The 21,285-nt window shown below is 40.1% G+C and overlaps 1 protein-coding gene across 3 annotated transcripts in view; it reads right to left on the minus strand.

Annotated features, from left to right (window-relative positions):
- Positions 1 to 21,285, minus strand: part of MTSS1 (MTSS I-BAR domain containing 1) — a 1,668,097-nt gene that overhangs the window by 834,190 nt on the left and 812,622 nt on the right. The gene's annotated exons all lie outside the window — the stretch shown is intronic.

The following is a 21,285-nucleotide window of genomic DNA, read 5'->3' on the forward strand; positions in this document are numbered from 1 at the left end:
TTAAACAGTGCTCTTATAAACTTAATTGCTAGAATATTAGCATGCATTTTCTGAACAATATGAAGTCTGAAAACCAAATGCTGATCAGTATTTAGTGACTTCAGTGTTCAATGATTTGCCAGAAGTTCAAAATTTACAAGGAACAGTCCAAAAATATAAGGCAAATATCTTGACATTCTGTGAAATTCTTGCCTACTGTGTAACTCTGAGAAGTTACTTAACTAGACAGCTCTCCTGTGTCACCCTTGAAAAGAAGTGTATGCTTATTATGTTTACCTAGCTAACAGATAAAAATAAATAAAAAGCACAGACATATGTGTCATGTACTGAGCATATGTACATCCGTATATACAGGAGCGGCCTTAGGTCAACTGGTGCCCTAGGCAAAAGGGCACCACAGCACCCACCACCACACCACCCAGTGCCCCCATCCTGGTCTACCTACACCAAATAAATACTGGAAAAGTGCCCCTACTAAAGTGGCGCCCTAGGCGGCCGCCTAGTTGGCCTGTGTCTAAGGCCGGCTATGCGTATATATATATGCAGACAAACCTCCTCCCAGTTGACTGTCTGGCGCAACTCTGCCCACTGCCATTTTTGTCTCATGAACAAAAAACAATCTTAGCTGAAGTTATCATCCAGGCATCCAGCAGGGTATTTTTATTTATTCCCTAAAGCCCCTTCTGCATGTCACATAAGTACTCAGAGGAGGGGTATGTAAAGGCTGCAGCATACAGCTGTTGGCACTTGCTTCTGAAAGAGACCTAAGCCGTCAGGCAACCATGTCCTTCCATCCTCAAGCTGTTGGCTCCTACTAGGTCCCCGCCCTCCATTAGATATCCATTAGCAGATGTAACCTGTAGCACACCACTCACCAACCTCCCAAGTAGAACAGACAAGAAGGCAACACCTCTTCATCCACAGCAGGCTCCTCCAGTACCTTGGCCGCCTACCCAAGCGCAGGTGGGCTAGGCTGTAGTCATGGCTACATCCCTCTATGCCATGAAGCCAGCACAGTTTTAGATTTTAATAGTTTACTTAGAATTTTTGACTGAGCACAATAGACAGTAAGGACTCAGTCATGCACTGACACTATTTTTTGTTGTTACAAACTTCCAGTTGGTGTGTAATGGCAAGAAGCTGGACTGAATTTTCATTCTAGGCTACACAGATCTTTCTGCAGTGGTAACTGTAGTTGTTTTTGCAAGTAATGTATAATAGAAAAAAATGTACAATTTGAAACACAGACTATTTCAAGTGCCAGAGAAGTAGCAATAGCCATTAATGAAACTCCCTACAGCTGCATAATTAGGAGTGAGTACTAACATTTTAGTCTCTTGGTGTAATGGTCCCAGGATTCTGGTTTACGATGTTCTGGCCTTTAGTACTAGGACAGTAAACCTGCAAGACACAGTACCTCCTCCCCCGACACACACACATACTCTCTGTAATGCCAAACATCAACTTCTAGTCTTAAAATCACTCATTGACTTGTGCAAGAACTACAACAATGCCATTCATCTGACACTTCACTTAGTTTAACATGCATATAAACTGAACTCGACCTAAAATACTCTTGTTACCTGTCAGCTAATGTACTGCCACTTTAAAGGCATTGAGAAGGCATGTAAAACAGTAACTAAATAAATAAATGGAGAGAAACAACAATTTTTCTGAAAGTATTCAAGATTGGGATTAGTGTTTTTGTACTCTTACATGTTAATACTTACTGGTAAATATAAAAATTAACTTTGACAAACTATAATAGAGATGGAATCCACTTATGCTGTCAAGGTCATCCTTTTTAGAGCAAAACTGCAATCTGAATGCATGCAGGAATGTACAATACTTCAATAAATCACTAACATGCTACCACCCAGACACAACAGCTGCTGTGTATCAAAACTGGAGAGCTCTAATTCTTAAATGGCATGCAAGACAGAATGCTTGTTGTATGAGATGGAATGCACCAACAGCCATTCTGTGCTGATTGCATAAAAGTGAGAGCAGCAGGGTTTCTAAGTTTCAGCAGGTTTAACTCATTGACTTCAGGGATTGTGGGACATACCATTTAACAATAACCACAACTAACAGGCTTTTCAAGTTATTAGGCCTTTATGTTTTAGGGACTTAATCACCACTGGTGAAGTATCCAAGACACACAAAAAACAAAATGATCATTTTTTTAAACCAGAGCAGTGTAGTATATATCCAGAATACTTGTGTCTCGTTGGGTTAGCAACACAACAGCACACACCAACACCACTGCTAGGCACTGCTTAAGTGAAAAGTAAAAGTGAGAGCTGATGTTCGGAGTACTTGGTCTCTTGGGATTCCATTTGAGTACTCGGGTCACACAGTGGTACTATCAAGGAGAACAGAATACCACTGAACACCTTGGCACTAGACATGCTTCATATGTGTAGGAGTCTTACAACGGTATCAAAAAATGGCATGTGACAATGCCTGGGGTAGGTTACAAGAAACCAAAGCACTCTCCTTAAACAAACAAAAAAATGGTATAATGGACTTGAGGGGAGCACATTAGTTGTCAGTGATGTATTAATGCAAAAAACATGCAGGAGTTACACAAATGCACACAAACAAGTGAACAACTTTACTAGTTAAAATACACAGACTGCATTAGCAACCTTAAGTGATTTTTGTTTAGAGCACAACATTCAGAAAGAGTTGATTTTTGACTCTCGTCTTTTCCACCTCGTATTAATAATATGAGTAGGTAAACAATGTTAGCATTCAGATGTCTCAGATTCTGGAAGCAGAAGTAGCTTTTTCCTTTACCCCCACACAATAAAACAGCAACGCCAAGGCACACGAATAATCCTGAGCTCACATTTACTCTGCAAAAGGCACTGCACGGCACTGATAGTGAAAAGCTTTGCCTGAGCAGTTTCAGATTCATAGATGAAAGTGAATTAATAAAGTCAAAACCTGTCAACTAAAGCTGTAGCTGTTAGTCTTCCACCTCCTAATCAAAACCCTAGGGTGCACCAGTTTACAGGGAGGAGGAAAATTCTAAAGCTGGCAAGAAGTAAAAACTCCAGTAGACACACATACATGTAATTTGCAGGCTTTTGAAGTGTCCTGATGGACATGTTTTAAACAGAAATGACAGTCCCTTTCCTTTGCAACTATGACAAGGACTCCCTTATCTTATTAAATACATCTTTTATGGTTTTCCACATGAAGAGCTCATTACTAAAATAAAGGTACAGGCATAATGCAACATGAAGGTAAAACTAGAGTACCATATTCCTGTTAAAGCTGGCAGGTGTATCAAGAGTTACAGGAAGACACAGTGTTGTTTAATAATATGTCAAGAGAATACAAATTTGCATTAAGCTGTAATATTCTAAATGTAACACTGGAGTGAATGAAAATGGCTGCCTGCAGACATTTCTTCTTGGCTGTGAAAATGGCAAGTTATTTGGTTGTATGCTACTGAAGAAAGGAAGATTATATGGCTAATTTATGCCCAAATTGTTTTATATTTATTTATTTACTACAGTTTGATGACCGGGATAGTCCACTGGGCCTGGAAGAGCCTGTTTTCAGTGAAGGCCCTGGGAGAAAAGCTGCAGAGGATATATACAATTTTACAATAGTTATACAAAAGTAAATAAAGTAGTAGAACAGTGAACAATACAGAGATGATATACAATTTGTTAAAAAAAGACAAAACACTTCTAATCCTAGGTAATGATTTACAAAAGTGAGATTCATGTAGTCTAAACATATTAAAAGTACAGGCATTTCAGATGAAAAAAACGAGAAAGTAACCATTTATGTACAGATAAAAAAACAAGCTTTTTTTTGGAAGTTAGAAATATGAGGAGAGGACAGAGAGAAGAAGGTGAGGTGGGAGAGGTAAAAGGTGGTATATAGTGGAGAAAGGGAGTGCTTTGGGGGCAGTTTATGAGGTATAGGGTAGGAGAGGAAGTAGAGGAAAAGGGTAAGAGAGCACAGTGATAGAAAGTGAGGTATATAGTGTTAAAGAGTTTATGTGGTAGGGTACAGGAACATTCCCACTTTGAAAGGAGGTGAGATTGGAGAAGAGTTTTGAAGTTTGAGTGGTTCTGAGTATTCCGAAGGGTGGTAGGGAGAGAATTCCAGAGGTTAGCTAGGAAGCAGGATAATAGTAGGTGGCCAGGGGGTCGACGAGGCTTATATAAGTTTAGAGATTGTGGTTTTCTGATCTTAGAGAGCGGTTGGGAATGTAGAGGGTTAAGGAGGTGGACAGAAAAGGACAACTAGAAGGTTTGAATATGAGCTTGTGAGCAGCAGTACTAAGGAGTTTATGGTAGTTAGGAAGTTCAAGCCATTTCAAGGAGTGGAGAGAGACGCAGTGATGCAATGAGTTTCTGGAGATGGTGGCAAATTTGGAGATTTTATTGTAACAGGTTTCCAAATTGGCCTGTAAGCCTAGCTAAAGATTAGTGAATGGGGGCGGCGCTGGACGTGTCTATATTGAATTAACGAACACTTAGAAAAGTGAACGCTAACTCATCGACCCCTTTTAAGCGAAAGCTTACAATCTCGAACACCCAGAACAGCGATTTTTTTCACAGGGCAAAAAATTTGCTGGGCCGGTTTTGGGAATTTGCCACTTCCTCCACTGTGGTGCAATCTTAGAGTTGTATATTTAAGTAGGGGGGGGGGGGCTTTTATATAATGTTTTAAGTTTTGGGGACCAGCGATTTTTTTCCCTGAGAAAAAAAATCGCTGTTTCGGGTGTTCGAGATTTTAAGCTTTCGCTTAAAAATGGTCGATGAATTAGCATTCGCTAATTCAATATAGACCCGCACCGGTCATAAGAGAGGGAAGAAGGTAAGTAGCGATAAGGGTGCGTCTGGTGGAGGGGGTAAGGTAATGACTGTAATGTCTATACAGGAGACCTAGTTTTTGGTGATTTTTTTTGATATTAGTTTGGATACGGATGCCAAATTTTAGATTTTCATCAATTATGACACAGAGCAGTTTGGTATGTCATACTATTTCTATGGGGCTGTTATTCTGAGCAGTCACTGTAAAATATTTTTTGTCTATATTGGTGTTTTTGGATGGGGAGAAGATCATTAACTTTGTTTTATTGGCATTTAAGGCGAGGTAATTACTATGCATCCATGATTCGGTATTAGAGAAGGCTGACTGAGTTTTGAGAAGTAGGTCGGAGGGGTGTCTGCTGTACAAATAATGGTCGAATCTTCAGCAGCATATTGAATCAGTGTGGCATCGGAGAGAGACTGGCGGAAGTTATTAATGAAGATGTTAAAGAGGAGGGGACCTAGGATGGAACCCTGGGGAACTCTTGTAGGGGTATGTAGAAAGGAAGAGAGTGAATTTTTCCATTTGATGGCTTGCTGTCTTTCAGAGAGGTAGCTGGTGAACCAGGTGATGGTAGGGGGGGAGAGGTTGAGAGAGGAAAGTTGGGATAATAGTAAGGGGTGAGAAACGGTATAAAAGGCATTGGAAAGGTCAAGGAACAGAGTAGAAACTATTTTGCCAGAGTCGTGAGCAAGGTTTATGGAGTGTAGAGAGGAGAGGAGGGCAGTGATGGTACTATGCCCGGGACGGAAACCATGTTGTGTAGGGGTTAGTAGGTTGTTTTGAGTCATATAGGACATCATTTGGGATTGAATACATTTCTCCATGATTTTTGATAGTGGGGATAGGATGGCTATGGGCAGAAAATTAGAAGTGTCAGTGTTTTTGCCTCCATTATGGAGTGGAATGATAAAGGTGTGTCTCCATAGTGAGGGAACATATGATTCTAGTATGGATCGGTTTATTAAGATAGAGATGGGATGGGCAATGCTGTCTGCAGACAATTTGAGGAAAGTTGTAGGTAGGTTATCTGGGGCAGGGGAGCATGGTTTGAGTTGAAGGAAGAGCTTCTTTATTTTGCTTACAGAGACAGGAGAGAAGCTAAAAGTAGGAGTAGGTGTAGTCAGATTGTGTGGAGATGTAGAGGGGTTGGTTGGGGGAGGAGATTGAGAGTGGTGAGAGAAGCTGGTGGTGAGTTTAGCTATGGATTCTATGAAGAAAGTATTGAAGTTAGAGGCATTTTCTAGATCAGTAAGTTTTAGGTTAGGGGATGGATTATCCTTATTGCCTGGGTGGAGAAGGGAGGAGATAGAGTCCCAGAATTTTCTTGGGTTGGATACGTTTTCTGATTGAAGTTTACTGTAGTATGATTTTCGATCCCTGATTATTAATTTTTTTGCAGTGTTACGGAGTTGTTTGACTTCTGTTAGGCCATGGGATTATTTATTTTTATGGTAGAGTTTCCACTTTTTGTCTCTTAGGTGCATGATTTGTTTAGTTTCTTTGGTTAACCAATGGGAAGATGAAGTTTTAACTCTTTTAGTTTTTAGTGGAGCAAGGTTGTTAAGAAGGCTCAAGAAAGTTTTATTAAAGTAATCAATGGCATTGTCAAGAGGCACGTTTTTTAAGGGTGACCAATCTGTTACTTTTCGGCAGTCTATGAATATTTGTGGGTTGAAATTGGACAGGTTCCAAGATTCTACATAGTGGTGTAGCTTTTGAGGGGAAGAAGAGTGACAGTCAGCAAATGCAGGCAGGTGGTCACTGAGAGTCAGGAAATGTGCCAGTATCTGAGATATGGTTAGGATGAGACACTAAGATCCAGTCAGTGATGGTACCAGTGGTTCCATTGGCCTGGTAGGAGAGTTTATTAATTGGGCATAGTTGCAGAGGTTGATATTTAGGGAGGGGGATTCAGAGTTTATCATGGCCCAGTTTATGTTTACGTCGCCTAAGATAACTGTTTTGTTTTTTATGTTAGCTGAAAACCAGGAGAGTATGTCTTCAAGTTTGATGTCTGGGGGAATATTGAGGGCAGCAATGCATATAGATTTGTGTTTATTGAGTTTAAGAAGGGCAATACAAAGTTCAGAATTGGCAAATTTAGGAAAGGGATTGGTGTAGGGAGTAACAGTGTAGAAAGAGGAGTAGAGTATAGCTACTCCGCCACCTTTTTTGTTGGGTCTGTCAGAGTATAGCATTTGGTAGCCTGGTGGGGGAATTTTGTCACTTTTTATATTAGAATTAAGCCAGGTTTCTGTGATGGCAACAATGTCAGGTTGGTTATGGGACAGCCAAGCCTGGAGGATGGGAATTTTATTTCTAAGGCTTAGGGCATTGATTTAATAAAACAAAAATTCTTGGGGGTGGGGGACTGTGGTAGATGGAGATGAGAGTTGGGTGTGGTGTTGGTAGGGCCAGGGTTGGGGTGGATGTCCCCGGAGAGAGACAGTGAGAGCCTGTCTAGTATGAGTCTAACACAGTTTGTTAAAGAGGTGATGAATGGTGTATTTAGTTGGGTGTGGGGAGTGAGGGAGAAGAGGATTGATACGATGGGAATTAGTCTGAAATTTAATAGGAAGGTAGTGTTTGAAGAGTACAGCTCATGGGCTACAGAAAAAAAATATGGATAGGTAGTGTGTTTGAAGTTTGATGTATAGTGTGAATGCAAAATGTATAAGTGTGATGCATATTGTGATGAAAAGTATAAGAGGAGGTAGGAAGGTAGGTAAGACAGGAAATAATTGAAAGTAGAGTGATGATTACTATTAGGTTAAAAGAGTGTATTGAAGTCTGAGGCACAGTGTGAGTAGGTTTAGTTGAGATTGGGAGGGGTTGGGAAGTTGTGTAGGTGATTGGATGCTGTGGCAAAGTGGGAGGAGTTATGGATAGAATAAATGTAGAGGTAGTGGGGGCAGTTGGAAAATGGGGACAGGGGAGTGGAGTGAGCCCGAGCGTTAGCGAGGGTGAATGGAGCAGGACCACACCAAGAACGGCAGGTAAGGAGCATTTAAACAAAAGAAAAACAATCAGTAATGTGGCAATGGGACTGTTCTGTAGTATAGGGAAAGGTAAAAGATGTGCACAAGTAAGCCAATTTGAGTTGTATGGATGGATGGGTGGGGCCTACGACAGCAGAAGGAGGTAGTAGAAATAAGACAGTAAGGAGAACTAAGAGCTTGCTATGGAAGTACAACTCTAAAGTTTCAATAATTGTCTAGGAGTATGTCACTTATTACAAGCTTTTTTACAAGCTAAAATAACAGGAGCAAATAACCTTTTGTGATTACTCATTCAGGCACATTTTCCTTTAAATGAAGGATGCCAGTGAAATCACTTTAGCAATTCCTTGGTGTTCCATCTTGCAGCATGCTTGCAGCATGGATAACCATACACCAACAGATGCTTTTCTTAGCAGACAGCTGAGTGTGAGTGTGTTTGCCACACAGGCATATGCCCAGATAAGACATTTTTCTGTTGGGAATGGAGGGAGGAACCTAATGGGAGTATCACATTGCTAGGAAGGCAGGGCTGCTTGTGTAGTTACCTCCTGGTCTGGCTACTGGGATGCACAAAGAAAGGCAGAAAGATATGAAAGTCTATACACCTGGGATACTATCTCAGCACTGTTCCTACTGGTGGTGATATTACCCAATGGAATAGGGGCTATGAAATGGGGCATATGGTTGTGTGGAAAGACTCCCCCCCCCCAAAAAAAAAGAATTGTTTATTGAAGATACTTTAGACAAATAAATGATTCAACAGCTTTTGCTGGACAAACACAGATGTTCTAAATTTTGAACTGCTTGATTAAACACATTTTCTTTCCCTGACAGAATGCACTGCTTTACAGATGTAGATTATAACCATAAACAGAAATAAAACATTCATGATGCCAAAACTATATGCTGAAAAAACAAGTAAGGGTTACATTTCAGTAGTCCATATGACTGCTCAGCTTTTTCTGAAAGAGGGACACAAAGTAAAATAGTTTAGGAGAGCCTAGAAATGTAAGCAATTAAATCTTACTGAAGCAAAGCCACTACTCATACCGTTATATTAACCTGTATTGTTGAGCTACCTGGCCACATCTTAAGGTATCACCACCAAAACACTTTGCATTGGTTCTGTGGCATGTCTTATCACCCAGACTTCTTTTCCTACATGAATTGCTTGGTGGAGCTCCTATACAGTCTGCTTTAAGAACATACTGGAATTCCAAGAGATGGGTGGATAAAACCTGCTTACAAGACAAGGCCCTTTAGCTCCAATCGATATGCAATTTTGATATGTTACGTATGCTGAAACATATAAGGCTGAATGCACATGCATGTTTAAACTCCAAAAGCTGGGTAATAAAATGCCTATCAAAGTAGATTCTGAAATTCCGTGAGCTAGAAAGATAAATTGTGCAGAAACACACAGCTGTAGCCCGGCAAGCCTGGTGGATAACGACTGCGACAAAAGCAATAAACTGAAACTTCACAGGCTCAGCATTCTAGGCTTTGTTAGACAGTGTTCTGCATAGACATCATGTGGCAACTCCATCTGCTGCCCAGAGAAAACAAACTAAAACCACAAGATTCTGAAACTACACAGACTAGATCAGGGATCTCAAAAACTCACGGCCCTCTATCCTCAAGCAGCCCTCAAACCAAAACAATTCTGAGTGAGGGAGGGTACTACAACATGCTTCTAGCTGTAGTTAGCACCTTTATTTTTGTTTTGAAGATTATGGCCTTTTCCTAAATGAGAAGGTTCTCATGCAGCCCTCGTGGTCATGCGAGTCTGAGACCACTGGACTAGATAAACTAAGTGCCTTAATAACAGAATGCTGAAAACAAGATGATGAAAACCCATCTAAGGGCCAAATAAAAATAAACCTGCTGAGGTGACAGTGTGCTGAAGCCACATGGGTAGAGGCAGAAACTGCTAAACGGACAAGATGTGCAACCCCAAAGCTAGAAAAATGGGGTCCTGAAAGGCAGTACCTGCTGCACAGCCAGAGCACTGGTACTTCTGAAGTGAAATACACAGCCTTCTGGGAAAACCACATGGCAGGAACATGGCAGAAACTTTTAAGTACCTCAAGGTTATCCACAGAGACCAAGTGGGGCACATTATTCAAAGAAAAGATACATGAGAACAGAAAGACACAGTCTGATCACAAAGGACAGCTCACAAATATGTGAGGCAATCTTCACAGAAATAAGATGGATGACTACAACAGCATTCCTGAACAGATAGTAAGGATAAGAACGATGACTGACTTCAGTACTGCACTGGGCACCCACAGTGCCATCTTTATAAGGGCTACAATGAGGCTGTTTTATTTGTGCGATCTGTAGCTTAGCATATAGATACTGGAGAGATACAGTAGATTGTGCAGTCCTTATCTGCTATCAAAATCTAAACTCCTATGCCCAATGCCATGAGGTTAAGGGAAAAGACCACATTACTACCCAGATGATGTGACCTCAAACAACAGCTCAGGAGACGGGGGAGCTGGGCAGGTGGAGGATGGGAGTGCATGCCTGCTGTCGACTTACCGATCTCGAGCTAGCCCTGCAAATGTACTCATACCCCACAGAGGGTAGCTATGGCAGCAGTACTCATCAGGCACCAGCAGCTGTTCAGCCGAGTAATGTAAGCTATAGCTGTAGCCAGACATGTTCAACAGGCTGCATGCAAAAGACCAGAACTGCATACTGTCCATAGGACTGAGGAGTTAGTGCACCCAACAAATAGCCTGATGATTGCCTGAATGATGAGCTGATGTGACTGTCACTTATCCCAAGAGCAATGAGTGGGCTGATCAGCTGTCCCCTTGGTCATTAGAGGGACAATGACTGACAGGAAAGGACGTCAACAAAACAATTTAAAATTTACACTTTTCAAATGTTTGCACAGCTCAACATCAAAGTGAAACTAAAAACATATTCAATAAACTAATATGAAGGTTGTAGCACAATCCACTGGGGCATTTTTGTGTGTGTGTGTGTGTGTGTGTGTGTGTGTGTGTGTGTGTGTGTGTGTGTGTGTGTGTGTGTGTGTGTGTCCGCGTACAATTCAGGATCATAACTGCTCTGTCATCCTAGCCATGGGCACCTTCCAAATACTTCAAAAATGCACCACAAGCATGTATAAGACACCTGCCAGTTGCTTCCTGCAGCAGTTTCTGGATTGCTTGCTTCCACGTAAAGACCAGTACATAAGGGTTCTCAGTCGTACTGAACGAAATAACCCCTATTATGGGATGCTTGCACACAGTTTGCTGTCCTTCTAACCCCCATAGTGCAGTAGATGGCATACATACAGGAATATGCAAACCAGCTGCAGGTGATGCATATGCATACCTCAACAAGCACACAGGCAGGTGGAGTCATTTTGCTTTACATTCATTATTCAGCTGTGACACTGCCACTTTTTCATACTCTGCAGAGCTCACTTTTGCCTGTTTTCTAACAGGTCTATATTAAAATAGCGAAACCTCACCTACGCGAATACCTAAACGCCGACACATAAATAGCGAACCGCGAAAACACCGAACGTCCTGAAGTGCAAAATTCAAAATATCGAATTGTGATAGTTGGCCCTTATCCGGTATAGCTCCCTAATGTAAATGTGCAATAGTTACGGACCTTAGGGTTAGGGTGCGGGTTAAGGTAAGTACATACATAGTAATACATTCAACCTTTACTTTAGGGTTAGAAGTAGGATTATGTTAGGTGTATGTATAGTAATATAGTTATGTAGCTGAATGTATACATAAATTATACTTTTCCCGTAGTTGGGTGTTGTTTGTTTATAGTTAGATACATTTGTGTGTAGTGAACGTTTGATTAGGATATGGGCTATATGGGTGAAGTGTAGACATGGGGAAGTGTGGATTATTTATTTTGTTTGGGTAGGCAATATGTAGCGGGTGGTGGGGTTGGCCAACTATGGCAATTTGATATTTTGAATATCATGCTTCAGGACGTTTGGTGTTTTCGCAGTTCGCTATTTATGTGTCGGCGTTTAGGTATTCGAGTAAGTGAGGTTTCGCTATTTTAATATAGACCCTTTCTAACAACTCTACTTAAATAAATATGACAAATTTTTTATAATATACTACTGTACACTTACTCTGTAGCTATAATGATGCGCACACTGTTTTGTAGGCTACACAAGTCCAGTTACAGCATTCAAACTGCTGCAAAGTAATATGTGATGGGCACCTCTGTCAACAGTATGTGAGTTACAGTGGTTACAACCTCCGTTCTGCACTACTGTACTCCAATAAATACAAACAGCAGCAACAAATAAGCGCACTATAAATATAAATATATTAATAGATAGCTAGATAGATATGAATATATTGCATAAATAAATATGAGATGTTTTGCCTTAGCAGCATGCAGAAAATGTGCAATGCTGCCTTGGGTTATGGGAGGTTGGTAAACAGGATTAAGACTATGGGCTGTTAACAAGCTACTTCATTTATTCCAGGGTTCAATTCCCTTAGTCTCCATTTGCCTAATGTGTGACTTTGAGCAGGTTATTTTATCAGTGTTCTCGCCCCATTTGTCAGCATAAAGGGTCTAGGTGCCATTGCACACCAAAAGTGCATGGCTTCTACACTATAGCACTGTAATGGTGTGCCACTCCTGCTGTTTTATACCTGGAGTGTGATTCATACACCTCCATGTGTGTACTAGTATGCACTGCAACTGTGTCTATAAAATGACTGTAATGTCATGTGCACCCCTCTCTTTACGTACACTGCCTATGCATGTGATGATGTATTATTATGCAGGTGTATTCCCTGTTAATGAATTTTTGCATCTAGTTCTTAGGGCTTTTTCTTAATTTTATTATATTGGCTTAACGTGCACACTTACAAGGTCTCCCCCCTCCTTTTCCCAATCCCTGCCATTAAAATTAACTGCCACTAGCTGGCAGCAGAACACCACTAAACAGCTGAATCTTAGCCCAGATTAGCAGCTCATCTTGTAAGCAAAACAGTGCTCTACAGTTATTTAAATTCTCCAGTATTACTGTCTGCTGTAAAGTCACCCAACTCCATTTAAAGCAGTTATTTTTTCCATTCACTGTGAATAAATAGTAGAACACAGTAACTGGCATTATCCCTGCCATTAAACTACAACGCTGCTTACCTTCATTACTTAGACTAGTGATACTTTTTTCTCCAGCTCTTACCTCCTAGGTAGGGCTCTAGATCAGGTTTCACTACCATCCCCCCCACTGAATGCACTCACAGCAGCATTAGTCAGTAACATTACCTCCCCTTTCTCTCCCTTCTGCACTCCAAGCTATCATCCCTACTTCAATCTACCTTACTGATTGTTTCTCTTGTCCCACCATGCAAGTCGAGTCGGGCTTTCCCGCTCTGTTCCCCCTCGTTTCGCTCGGGCTCACTTCGCTCCCCTAACCTACCCCCATTCCCACCCACCCCCATCTCAATTACATATATACTTAGCCATACCCCACCCAGTTTCAAGCAACCAATTAACACACACCCCACTCTAAGCCCATCCCACACTCAAACACTCAATCAACATAAGCCTCACGCAATTAACCCATCCCACCTACCTCAGTTAACAAACACCTTTTTCAGCTGTAGTACAACCAGCTTCAACTCATCACTCCCAACCATTTCTCTGCCACATCCTATTCTGGTACTTCTATATTCACCAATGCCACTAATACACTTCATTGTCTTACCACTTCTTTTTTTCTCACTATGTCTCATAAAACTTCTACACCTTACACCACTACATCCTACTCATACAGTACCAAAACCCACCTCTTGTACAGTTTTCCAGCTTCCTAAACATAATTCCTATTCCACAATATCTTCTAGTCTTTATTCCATTAGCACATTATTATTCTTCAAACATACAATCCTATCACATACACAGCTAACTCTACAAACTACACTCTTCATAACTCAGTTTAACTCTAAGTATAAACTGCTTCAACAACACCACTCAAACAGTACATCCACACTTTCCCAATGTGGAGACATCCACCCCAACCCAGGACCCACACCAACTACCTTCCCACCTCCCAAACGTCATAAATCTCTAAAGCTCACTACCATTAATATACAAAGTATCAGAAACAAAATTCCGGAATTCCATGCCTGGATAGCACATTCCAGACCCAACATAACTGTCGTAACCAAGACATGGCTAAAACCATATATAAAAGACACAGAGTTCCTCCCTCCAGGTTTCTCCTGCCTAAGGTCTGATAGACCCCACAAGAAAAGGGGAGGAGTTTCTCTTCTTTATCCTAACTCATTCACCTTCATTCCTTACCCAAACTCCATTCCCCAATTTTCTGCAGCTGAACTCATGATTGCACATCTAAAACTAAATGATTTCAAAAGTCTGTGCCTGATAGCCATTTACATCCCACCCGGCAACAATGTGTCTGTCTTAGAAAAAATATTAGCCTGGACCTCAAATAATATCCACAGTGAAACTATAATCCTAGGGGATGTCAACATAAATTGGCTAGACCATACAAATTCTTCTCCAAATGCTTCCATCAACCTCTATAACTTCACTCAGCTCATTACTACCATAACCAGGCCTAGCAATAACAATAACAAAGGCACCTTACTTGACTGGGTCTTAGTGTCCGATCCCAACAAAATTACATCTGCAGAAACTCTACCCTGCAATATCAGTGACCATCTGCCCGCCTATATAACACGTGCCAGCTCCTCAACCTTACATGAGCACCAGTACTGGAAAAATGTATTCAAATTCAACTCATAGATTACCTATCCCAAAACCAACTGCTTTCCACAAATAAGCATGGATTCCGCCCTGGCCATAGTACTACAACTGCACTCCTATCCTTCCTAGACACTGTTAACCACAGCCACAATGATGGTAAACTTGTCTCCGTACTCTTTCTTGATCTCTCTAAAACTTTCAACACCATCTCCCATCCTCTCATCCTTTCTAAGCTCTCACTCCTTGGCTTGTCCACACCTATCCTTAACCGGTTTACCAGTTACCTCACAAACAGACAAGAATCCATCAAATGGTTGCACTCTTTCTCCCCTTTTCTCATTACTTCTACCGGAGTTCCCCAAGGATCCATCTTAGGCCCCCTCCAGTTCAGTATTTTTATTAATGACTTTCACTCCACTCTCACTCATGCATTTGTAGTTCAATACGCAGATGATTCTACTATTATCTGCTCTGGTAACTCTGAAACTGAACTTCTGACCATCACCCAGAATGCTTTATTACCGAAACGTGGATGACAAATAATCACCTCGCCCTCAACCCAAATAAAACAAAACTCTTGCTCTTTATGCCCCAAAAAAGTACCACCATTAATAAATCTGATTCCATCATTTTCTCCTCCAACAAGACTGCCTTAGAGGTAGTTTCCTATACTAAGTTACTTGATATAACCTTAGATGACAACTTAACCGTTGATCAACACATCCACAACACCATCAAAAAAACACACCAAAAACTTGGTACCATCTACCGACATAAACACTTTTTAAACTACTCTACTAGAAAAACACTTGCCCAAACTTTTCTCCTACCTTCTCTTCTCTATGGTGCCCCCATTCTGACAAACATCCAATCGTCATTAAAAAATAAAATGGAGAGCTGCTATAACAAAACTGCTAAATTTCTTACTAGAGGAAAATATTCCTCCCACCACTGTCACTCATTACAATCCCTGAACTGGCTAGAACTCCCACAACACCTAACTTACCTACAACTAGCCAAGCACACAAATGCATCTATAATTCCTCCAAATGCCCAGCCCTGGCTTCACTTCTGACTCTTTATCAACCAAACCATTCGCTAAGATCTGAAAATCAATCACTTATCCAAGTTAGGAGCCCTAAACTCCCTGTAGGCCAATACCTTTACTCTTTCACTCTAGCTAAACTCTGGAATGCCCTTCCACCTTCTCTATGGACTATAAATAATGCCCCGTCATTCAAAAAATCACTCTACCAACATCTCCCCTCTCATTGGCTATGCCCTTGCACCATCCCCAATTCCTCAGTCACCTGATTACTAACCTGACTCATCTCCCAGATACCCACACTCTTCTTCACTCTCCCTATTGCACACTCACCCTTAATCACAGCACAGTGTGCCTCACCCTGCCTGGTGTGTAAAAATTGTGTAAATGCAGATTATCATTATCTGTCTGATCTATTGAATACCTGACAAGCACCCGAGTCTTCCACAAAATGTTGCTACTGTGTCACTTCTGACTCCTATATTATTCTATTGTATACTGATAAATGCTGTTATTACTCTTGTATATTGTTAAATGCTGTTATTAACTCTCTAAATAATCTCTTAATTATATACATTGTTTTTTTTTTTGTTTTTTGTTTGGAGCTTTTCTCCCCAGGCCTCCGCTGAAAATGGGCTCACTTCAGCCCAGTGGACTTTCCTGGTTAACAAAAGCAAATAAATAAACAATAAATAAATGTACATAAATTGCAGGAAAAGGTCTTTATACATATATTGAACAACTTATGCCACAGCCAAGATAGCTTTCCTGTCAACAACCACAGTATTTTAAAGTACGTTAATGTTAGTGTTTAAAATACATCGAATACAGCATTGCGTAATACTGGATAAAACTGAGCAAGGACACTGTCCTAGGCTGTCTAACATCAGTCTCATTCTTAATGAATTTTTAAATATTTGCTCTGACTACAGAGCCAGCTGTGGGCAACATAACATTGTTACTTATACAAATAAGATATAAAACTAAACCAAAAAAAAATTCCCATCTTATCCTTGCTCCGCAGCAATAAAGGACATGCAAATCAATGGTAAACATTAATGTAACCTGTTTGTTTTGTCTCAAAAAAAAATTAATCTCTTATAAGGCAGCTGCATAACAGCTAAAACTTGACAGGACTGAAGGTCAGCTGAAGCAATGTGCTGTTATGACTTGCTCCTCACATGGTATAAATGTTGTTCATTTACACTAACATATAAAGGTTGTTTTCAAAGTGGGTGCTCCTGTAACATTAAAGGATGATGCCTGACAAGTCCACAGTGTCAAAAGAAGCCAATCCTGTAGTACATTCGCCACTCTGCAGTTTGGATTGACTCTCAATAAGGTCATCAGTGGACCACTGCAACAAAGTCAAAAAGTGGGCAGAAATTAAGCTAAGTGAAAGCAGAGGCTAGTGAAGGAAACATGAGTACTTATAACAAAAAGGTCAGACTTCAGTCCACCCTTACCAGGCTTGCAAAACTGAACCATGATGGAAAATTAAAGAAAAGGTTGGCCTTTAATAAGTAAGAGTTGAAATCAAGAGACATACATTACAAAATTTAGCAGCTACAGTTTCTAGAAAGTGCTGTTTATTTTCTGTTAAATTACAGAAAAGCCAACACAGTTACTAATTACTGACCAGATCTTTTTTAATGCAAATAAAACATACTGGTCTAGGCAAGAAGAAATCTGAGCTAAAACTAAGATGGTACAGGATTACTTTATATTCTAAATCCAAATACAGATCTAGAAATCATCTAGAAAACAAAAAAAGGTAATGTAAAACAAGGAATAACTAAATTGCACCTCACCACATCAACCATTATGCTTTGATTAAGGGATATCTGCAAATGTCCTTATAGATGTTTCTATGTCTTCCATGTGGTTATCTGGTTGGATCCAAGATGCAGTTGATATGGGATTTCTACTTTTTTAGCTTCCACCTTATCTGCCCCCCCCCCCCCCGAGTGAAATGCATCACAGGCTTCTAGTGAAGGTGCATACTTCAGGACATAGCTACATTTTACATTTGCATAGCTCTCAGTTGTCCAGATTTCTGTAGAATGTCCTGATTTTTGCCTCATAGTTTTGGTCTTTTCAGAAAAAAACATAATTCAAAACCTTATTCCACGGACTTTCTAGGTTTATATGAGTAATTAAAAAAATCTGTTCCTATTTTTGGGCCTTTGTCCAGATTTCTTGTGCCGAGAGGTTGAGAGGCGCTCATGAGACAAAAAATGGAAACAAGCATCTAACTTCTGGAAAATAATTTGTTGACCTGGTTGCATTATTAAAGATATATGTGTCACTTTCCATTTATTTTGTTTGTGTTTTAATGGTTGGGTCTTATAAACATATTTTACAGAACTTTTATTTTCCTGATTCCACCTTTTCTGGCACTTATCTTAATTTAAATATAACATGTAAGTAAGGCAATCTATTTCAGACACAAGCCGAGCAACATGGCTAGACAAATTTAAGTAGCCAATCAAGTAACATGCTCTTGTGAGGGAAAAAGAAACCAGAAAAAGTAGGGAGACACATGGAGAGCATTCAGATTCCACAAAGAAAGTGACTGCAGGTGAGGGATGAACTTCAGATCTTGGAGCTGTGAGACAGACCTTAACCACAAAGCCACCTCACTACCCACCTATCTCTGATGTACACATATCAGAGGTGTTTTCTTAAGACTATATTTTTCAGAACAAAACTAGATTTTCTATATATGCTGTTGTGATGATAATAACCAGATGGTGTCTACACCTTCTGGAGACTTATGTCGTCTTGATTATGTTTAAGACCTGCATGCCATTGTGCATTCAGAAACTAGTGCAACAAAACATGCTTTTTCCAGGAAAAAAGTGAATTTTTCCCACAATGCCTTGTTCAATAAAGAAGACTACAGAGTCCATCAATTTAACCAAGGAGATATTCTTCAATCCAGAAAACATTGCTGCCAGATGACACAGAACTCCTACAGAAAAGACAAAGGAAGAGGAAGGAGATGAGGTACAAGGATCCTAATTAGCCTCTGTCATTTGTATGGCATTAACTCATACTGCAGGGTCTTTGTCAGGAGCCTTATGGAGCCTTTTCATGATACCATTAAGCCTCCTGCAGACAGTGTGACATTGGAGGTGTGCAAACAAATTAAACATTTTATTTGTTTGTCTAAAAAAAATTTGTTGTCAAAACAGTTCTTGTACTATAGAGTTGTGACTAATGTAGGGGAGAAGACCTACTCAAGACATTAAGTAAAATATATTAAAACTGATAATGACACAGCTGACAAGAAGGTAAAAAGAAAAAGAATGACCTAAAAGGATGAAGAAATAAACCATAAGTAGTAAAATATTACCTCAGAATTTAGCTTTAACCTTGAAGTAGCCCAAGGCTGTGTTCTTATATGATAACACATTACAGGAGCTGCAGATGGAATTCCACAGCCCTGGAATATTTTGTATGCTAAGCAGTCACTTGCCGTATTAGTCATACCTGTGAAGGCAGCCAGGAGTCTATGAAATCAGACCTCCAACTGGTGTAGACATAAGAGACAAGAAGCTCAATGACACATAAAATTCCAAACTCTGAAGAAATGTGGGAATTAAAGGTGAAAAATGTAAAACTAGTAATGCAAAGAAAAGAAAATAGTACCAGTCAGCAAAACAGCAAACATAGCAATGGAAATAGAGGTATAGGGGATGTGCTATCCATAACAGCAATGGGGTCAGATATCTGTGAGGGCTTAGTGTATGAGTAGGGGTTCTGAGAACGCACATCCTCAAGTCAGCTGCAGGAAAGCATTTCTGAGTCTTCTGTTAGTGAAACGTAGACAATGAAAAGATGCTTTTTAAAGTAGGTCATTACCATCACAGTAAGTTTCCCATTGATGAATCACAGATGTCTGCAACTGTATGATTTAATTCTATTGCATTTTAAATGTGCCATGCTTCATCTTTTACCTCAGATCTCCTCATCATTTGACTTATACTGTTACACATCAATGGTCCAATTCCCATAACTCACCTGTGCAAATGTGACGATCTTGTGCTCACTGCATATGCATGTTCTCAAAGCCCAAATTCTGCCCTTCTATCAGGTACGCCACCCTAAAGTGAACATTACCTGTAGTAACATTATCCTTTTCCAAATCTAGGGCAGATTCCATCACTGTAGTGGGTTCTGCTGTGCTTTATGAACTGCATTATATGCAGCTCACACCCCAAAAGGTCATTAATTAACCCTTGGTTTGAGACATGTTCCAGTTAACTGAATAAGGAAATGCACAGATAAGGGAAACAACACTAGGAAAATGCACACAGCAAAAGAATCACAACACTGTTATGCAACAGCTGCTGTGATTTTCATATAAACTGTTTATTTAAAGAACAATATCTGCAATGTCTTTTCAAATGTATACAGTGGTGCTTTTCCTGGAATTATACTAAATCAAAGAATACAAAAGTAAATTGGTTTAACAAATTCAGACAGATCTCTTGGGAGAAAAGAAAGAGAAAATTCACAAAGAAACTATATAAACAATATGATGTTGTGATTCACACCACAGTGCCTAGAGCTATGAAATTATTAGCTGAACCAGTCACAACTTAAAAAATGTATTCCAACAGGATGGAGTTTGTAAATGTTGAGTTTTCCAAAAGAAACAGTTCTTCCAAAAGAAGACTTGAACTCTAAAACAAGGAAGTGAAAATAGACTAGAGGTTAATGAATGGAAAATTACCCTCAGGAAGAGACATGCTACATGTAACTGAGCCGCTAACTGCCTGAATGCCACTGGAAGTTTAGCATGGCTAGTAGGCAGATATTACAAGGAAAATACTGCTGTTGTTATTTCAGAAGATAAACAGCCATGATACCATTCAGTTTGATGGCATTAAGAAGATCGAATCAGTTTTCTGACTGATAGAGTGCTAGATTCTCCTGTATGAATACAAGCCTAATAAATAATTTCTTGATGTTAAGTCATCAGAAAGCATGCAACCACTATAGGCTAAAACTTCACTGTTTTCATACTAAAGAGGACATTTGAGATGAATGTATTGGTGACATAAAATGTGCAGTGGCTAGGTTGCAAGGGGGCAAAGGGGGGTACAGAATAACTGATACTACAGATCTCTGAATATTTATGTAAGAAGATAATCATGGCTATACTTGGCAGTTGCAAAAAGAGTAAGGCGAAAAACAGCTGTGGGACTTTTTACACTGCCTTACACAGAATGGAGTACTCCTACGCTGGGGCTGGGAGGAGGGAAAGGAAATGCTATACAGTTTCACATAGGATTCTTCAGAATGTAGAAGTAACATTAGAAATGAGAGGATATCAAACACTCGGCTGAGTAGAGTTCATGGGGTAGTAAAAATGCAGGCAAGAACCCCTGTGTGTAACAGTGATCATACTACTGTTTGGTTCACTATTATAGAAGACTTCTGAAAAATATCATTCGAGTAGTTTAGTATGGGATTAAATGGATTAATTTTGCAGAAATTGGGGGGGGGGGTGGCAGATGATAGACAGGGCTCCAGGAAAGCTTTAAAGTAAGTTAAATAACACTACTAATATACTGTTTTCTAGTAGAAGGCATTCTTTCCTCCATTTAGTACCTCCAGCATGTCCTCAGTAAA

Source organism: Protopterus annectens, chromosome 3.part1 (assembly GCF_019279795.1).
Source record: "Protopterus annectens isolate FY-2018-M chromosome 3.part1, PAN1.0, whole genome shotgun sequence".
In the NCBI taxonomy this organism is placed as follows: Eukaryota; Metazoa; Chordata; order Ceratodontiformes; family Protopteridae; genus Protopterus; species Protopterus annectens.